Raw genomic sequence first — 6,033 nt, 5'->3', positions numbered from 1 at the left:
GTTATGAGCTTGTCGCAGTGTGTACTTAGCAAACCGCGACCCACGTGCGAATCCACCCCGGCCACCCACCCCCGTCGAGGTGCACACCCTCCCTCGCGAAGTGCGCCCCGTTCGCCAAGTGTGAGCCCTGCCCGGGTGCGCGCACCTTGCTAGGGCGTCGGGTGTGCACCCGGCCCGGCCTACGTGCGTGCACCTGGACGGGGCGTCGTGTGCGTGCAGTGTCCCGTCTGCAACGCGGTGCCCACACACCACCTCGGGCGCAACGACCTGCGCTCACATGTGGGCCGAGTGCACCTTGGTGCATGTTCGGGGCGCCTCGGGTGCACGCTCGATCTTGCCCCGGTGCACCAAGGCGCTCGGTTTGCCCCGGGTGCGCACTTGGTGCAAGGTGGGCACCCAAAATAGGGATCAAGCACCAAAACACAAGTTTCGGGATGCAAAATGGGACCCAAGGACCACAAATGCGTTCCAAGACCCATGATGGGTCCACGAGAACAAAAATGTGTTCCGAGACTTAATAAACAAATATTGGGTTTTAGGAGAAGAAACATGCTCTGATGCCCAAAACGAGAATCGACCCCGAAAAGGCCACAGGCCAAAAGTGGGATGCGAGACAAAAAAAAATGGGACCCGAGGACCAAAATTGGGTTCCCAGGTCGAAGACAGGGCAACCGGACAAGAAACGACCTCTAAGGCTCGAAATGAGTCCCGACGACTAAAACTTGACAAGAAGCACCCATCAGGCACCCAACTCGACACCCATGGGATGCCGACCCACCCGGGCTTCCACCTAGCACACCTTGGCACCCACCCACCCTCGCACCCAACCTCGCACCCAACTTAGCACCTTTGAACCCACATTGGCACTCACCCTGACCCTGGCACCTTGGAACCCACATTGGCACTCACCTTGACCCTGGCACCCACCTTTGCACTCACCTTGGGACCCACCCTGGCTCCCACCTCGGCACCCACCCAGACACCCACCTTGGTTCCTTGGCACCCACCTTGGATCCTTGGCACCCACCCCGACACCCACCTTGGCACGCAACTTGGCTACTTGCCACCCACCTTGGCTCCTTGACGCCCACCCCGACAACCACCCCGTGACCTACCCTGGCTAGGGTTGGTGCACACCCACCCTGGTGCCCACCTTGGCACCCACCCCATGACCCACCTTGGCACGCACCTTAGTACCCACCCCGTTACCCACCCTAGGACCCACCCCGTGACCCACCTTGGCCAGGGTGGGTGCCTTGGTGCGCACAACTTGCCTGGGCTGCACACCAGGGCGGGCTCAAGATGGCACCCGCGTTCCGTTTTTTTCACTATCTTTCAAAACGGAAATTTTAAAATCTCGTTTTTTTTTTTTTTTTGCCTTTTCTGGAAATTAGTGAAGGCAGCGCATCAAAGGTGCGCAATGCTGGTGCGAACCCGGGAGCGCTCCGATGTGTGCTCCAAGGTGCGGCGTGCACGAAGTCCGAGCCCGGCTTGCCCCGGGTGCGCACCTCGCGTGCACCTTCGCCGGGGTGAGCACCTTGGCTGGGTTGCGCGCCCTGGTGCGCACCAAGGAGCGCTCTGAAGTGTGCTCCAAGGTGCGGCGTGCACGAAGTCGGAGCTCGGTTTGCCCCGGGTGTGCACCTCGGGTGCGCACCTCGCGTGCACCTTCGCTGCGGTGGGCACCTTGGCTGGGTTGCGCGCCTTGGTGGGCACCATGCAGTGCACGAAGTCGGAGCCCGGTTTGCCCCGGGCGCGCACCTCCGCCAGGGTGGGCACCTTGGTGCGCACAACTTGCCTGGGCTGCGCACCAGGAAGGGCTCAAGATGGCACCCGCGTTCCGTTTTTTTCACTATCTTTCAGAACGGAAATTTTAAAATATCGTTTTTTTTTGCCTTTTCTGGAAATTAGTGAAGGCAGCGCATCAAAGGTGCGCAACGCTGGTGCGAACCTGGGAGCGCTCCGATGTGTGCTCCAAGGTGCGGCGTGCACGAAGTCGGAGCCCGGTTTGCCCCGGGTGCGCCCTGGTGGGCACCATGGTGCGCACCAAGGAGCGCTCCGAAGTGTGCTCCAAGGTGCGGCCTGCACGAAGTCGGAGCCCGGTTTGCCCCGGGCGTGCACCGCGGGTGGGCACCTTGGTGCGCATGCCTTGCCTGGGCTGCGCACCAGGGCGGGCTCAAGATGGCACCCGCGTTCCGTTTTTTTCACTATCTTTCAAAACGGAAATTTTAAAATCTCATTTTTTTTTGCCTTTTCTGGAAATTAGTGAAGGCAGCGCATCAAAGGTGCGCACCTCGCTGCCCACCACGGTGCGCAACGCCGGTGGGCACCCGGGAGTGCTTCGAAGTGTGCTCCAAGGTGCTGCGTGCACGTTGTCGGAGCCCGGTTTGCCCCGGGTGCGCACCTCGCGTGCACCTTCGTCGGGGTGGGCACCTTGGCTGGGTTTGCCCCGGCTGCGCTCCGAAGCGGGGTTATTGGAGCGCCGCCTCTTTTTTTGTCGGAGCGTTTGGTGGGGTTTCTCGCATTGGCTCTTCCCAGGCCCGGTTGCCACCCTGGCGCGCACGAAGTCGGAAGTAGGGTTAATTGCCCGGGTGCGCACCTTTGCCAGGGTGGGCACCTTACCTGGGCTGTGCACCAGGGCGGGCTCAAGATGGCACCCGCGTTCCGTTTTTTTCACTATCTTTCAAAACGGAAATTTTAAAATCTCCTCTTTTTTTTGCCTTTTCTGGAAATTAGTGAAGGCAGCGCATCAAAGGTGCGCACCTCGCTGCCCACCTTGGTGTGCTCTGAGGTGCGCACCCGGGAGCGCTACGAAGTGTGCTCCAAGGTGCGGCGTGCACGTTGTCGGAGCCCGGTTTGCCCCGGGTGCGCACCTCGCCTGCACCTTGGCCGGGGTGGGCACCCTGGCTGGGTTTGCCCAGGGTGCGCTCCGAAGCGGGGTTACTGGAGCGCCCCCTCTTTTTTTGTCAGAGCGTTTGGTGGGGTTTCTCGCATTGGCTCTTCCCAGGCCCGGTTGTTGGGTGCGCTCCCACCCTGGCGCGCGCGAAGTTGGAAGTTGGGTTAATTGCCCGGGCGCGCACCTTCGCCAGGGTGGGCACCTTGGTGCGCACACCTTGGCTGGGCTGCGCACCAGGGCGGGCTCAAGATGGCACCAGCATTCCCTTTTTCTCACTATCTTTCAAAACGGAAATTTTAAAATCTCGTTTTTTTTTGCCTTTTATGGAAATTAGTGAAGGCATCGCATCAAAGGTGCGCACCTCGCTGCCCACCTTGGTGTGCTCCGAGGTGCCCACCACGGTGCGCTCCGAGGTGCCCACCACGGTGCGCAACGCCGGTGCGAACCCGGGAGCGCCCCGATGTGTGCTCCAAGGTGCGGCGTGCACGAAGCCGGACCCCGGTTTGCCCCGGGTGCGCACCTCGCGTGCACCTTGGTGCGCACACCTTGGCTGGGTTGCGCGGCCTGGTGGGCACCATGGTGCGCACCAAGGAGCGCTCCAAAGTGTGCTCCAAGGTGCGGCGTGCACGAAGTCCTAGCCCGGTTTGCCCCGGGTGCGCACCTTCGCCGCGGTGGGCACCATGGCGTGCACGAAGTCGGAGCCCGGTTTGCCCCGGGTGCGCACCTCGCGTGCACCTTCGCCGGGGTGGGCACCTCGGCTGGGTTGCGCGCCCTGGTGCGCACCAAGGAGCGCTCCGAAGTGTGCTCCAAGGTGCGGCGTGCACGAAGTCGGAGCCCGGTTTGCCCCGGGTGCGCACCTACGCCGCGGTGGGCACCCTGGTGCGCACCATGGCGTGCACGAAGTCGGAGCCCGGTTTGCCCCGGGTGCGCACCTCGCGTGCACCTTCGGCGGGGTTGCGCGCCCTGGTGCGCACCAAGGAGCGCTCCGAAGTGTGCTCCAAGGTGCGGCGTGCACGAAGTCGGAGCCCGGTTTGCCCCGGGTGCGCACCTCGCGTGCACCTTCGGCGGGGTTGCGCGCCCTGGTGGGCACCATGGTGCGCACCAAGGAGCGCTCCGAAGTGTGCTCCAAGGTGCGGCGTGCACGAAGTCGGAGCCCGGTTTGCCCCGGGTGCGCACCTCGCGTGCACCTTCGCCGCGGTGGGCACCATGGCGTGCACGAAGTCGGAGCCCGGTTTGCCCCGGGTGCGCACCTCGCGTGCACCTTCGCCGGGGTGGGCACCTCGGCTGGGTTGCGCGCCCTGGTGCGCACCAAGGAGCGCTCCGAAGTGTGCTCCAAGGTGCGGCGTGCACGAAGTCGGAGCCCGGTTTGCCCCGGGTGCGCACCTCGCGTGCACCTTGGCGCGGTGGGCACCATGGCGTGCACGAAGTCGGAGCCCGGTTTGCCCCGGGTGCGCACCCCGCGTGCACCTTCGCCGGGGTGGGCACCTCGGCTGGGTTGCGCGCCCTGGTGCGCACCAAGGAGCGCTCCGAAGTGTGCTCCAAGGTGCGGCGTGCACGAAGTCGGAGCCCGGTTTGCCCCGGGTGCGCACCTCGCGTGCACCTTCGCCGCGGTGGGCACCTTGGCTGGGTTGGGCACCATTGAGCGCTCCGAAGTGTGCTCCAAGGTGCGCACCATGGCCCTCCAAGGTGCGCAGCATGGCGTGCACGAAGTCGGAGCCCGGTTTGCCCCGGGTGCGCACCTCGCGTGCACCTTCGCCAGGGTGGGCACCTCGGTGCGCACACCTTCTCAATGTTTTCTTGCCTTTTCTGGAAATTGGTGAAGGCAGCGCATCAAAGGTGCGCACCTCGGTGTGCTCCGAGGTGCGAACCCGAGAGCGCTCCGAGGTGCCCACGAAGTCGAAAGTCGGGTTAATTGCATTGTTTTCCCCGGGTGCGCTCCGAGGTGCGCAACATCGGTGCGCACCAAGGAGGGCTCCGAAGTGTGCTCCAAGGTGCGCACGATTCGGAGCTCGGTTTGCCCGGGGTGCGCACACCTTGGCTGGGTTGCGCACCCTTTGTGCGCTCCAAGGTGCGCACGAAGTCGGAGCTCGGTTTGCCCCGGGTGCGCACCTTCGCCAGGGTGCGCACCTTGATGCGCACGCCTTGGCTGGGCTGCGCACCTTGGTGGGCGCCATGGTGCGCACCTTTCGTGCGCTCCAAGGTGCGCACGAAGTCGGAGCTCGGTTTGCCCCGGGTGCGCACCTTGGTGGGCGCCATGGTGCACTCCGAGGTGCCCAAGATTGGTGCGCACCAAGGAGCGCTCCGAAGTGCGCTCCAAGGTGCGCAGGTGCGCGCGAAGTCGAAAGTTGGGTTAATTGTCCGGTTTGCCTCGGGTGCGCACCTTGCGTGCACCTTCGCCAGGGTGGGCGCCTTGGTGCGCACACCTTGGCTGGGCTGCGCACCCGGGCGCGCACACCTTGGCACCCGCGTTTCCTTCATTTTAAATTTTTTTTTTTTACAATCTCTCAAGTGGGAAATTCTATAATCTCAACTTTTTTTGCCTTTTCAGGAAACTTTTGAATGGAGCGCATCATTGGTGCGCTCCGAAGTGTGCTCCAAGGTGCGCACCTCTGGTGTGCTCCAAAGCTCTCTCCAGCTGCGTGCACCTGCCCCGGCCGCGCACCCGGCCCCGCCCAGCTTCGCTCACCTGTCCCGGGCGTCTGGTGCGGAACCTTAGAGTAAGAAACATCACCGTGCACCTTGGCCAACGTGCGCGACTCGACCGAGCGCGCACTGGCCGAGGTGCACACCGATTTCACCTGGGTGCGCGCGCAGCACCTCGGGCGCACCGGGGTGCGCGCACAACGCCCGGGTTGCACCGTGGCCTGTGTGCTCGGGGCGCCTCGGGTGCGCGCTCGGTGTCGCCCCCGCGCGCGCGGTAGTGCGGGCAGCGCACCCCGGCCCGGCCCGGCCCCGACGAGAACGCAAACGGGCAAAAGGTTTATTCAAATAGCATTGCGACGCCCGGCGAAAAACTAAGAAAGGGTGCAACACCGGGACTTCCCGGGAGGTCACCCATCCCAGTACTACTCCGGCCCAAGCGCGCTTAACTGCGGAGTTCTGATGGGATCCGGTGCACTAACGCTGGTATGATCGCACCC

At 63.6% G+C, this 6,033-nt stretch overlaps 1 non-coding gene across 1 annotated transcript; it reads right to left on the bottom strand.

The window, feature by feature from the left end:
* Nucleotides 1-5,914: 5,914 nt before the first annotated feature.
* LOC131865110 (5S ribosomal RNA) lies at nt 5,915-6,033 on the bottom strand. The gene has a single exon (XR_009363842.1). It is a non-coding gene; the product is annotated as a 5S ribosomal RNA (ribosomal RNA).

The sequence above is a fragment of the Cryptomeria japonica genome, unplaced genomic scaffold (genome assembly GCF_030272615.1).
Source record: "Cryptomeria japonica unplaced genomic scaffold, Sugi_1.0 HiC_scaffold_101, whole genome shotgun sequence".
Taxonomy (NCBI): domain Eukaryota; kingdom Viridiplantae; phylum Streptophyta; class Pinopsida; order Cupressales; family Cupressaceae; genus Cryptomeria; species Cryptomeria japonica.
This window is presented reverse-complemented; position numbering and strand designations above follow the sequence as displayed.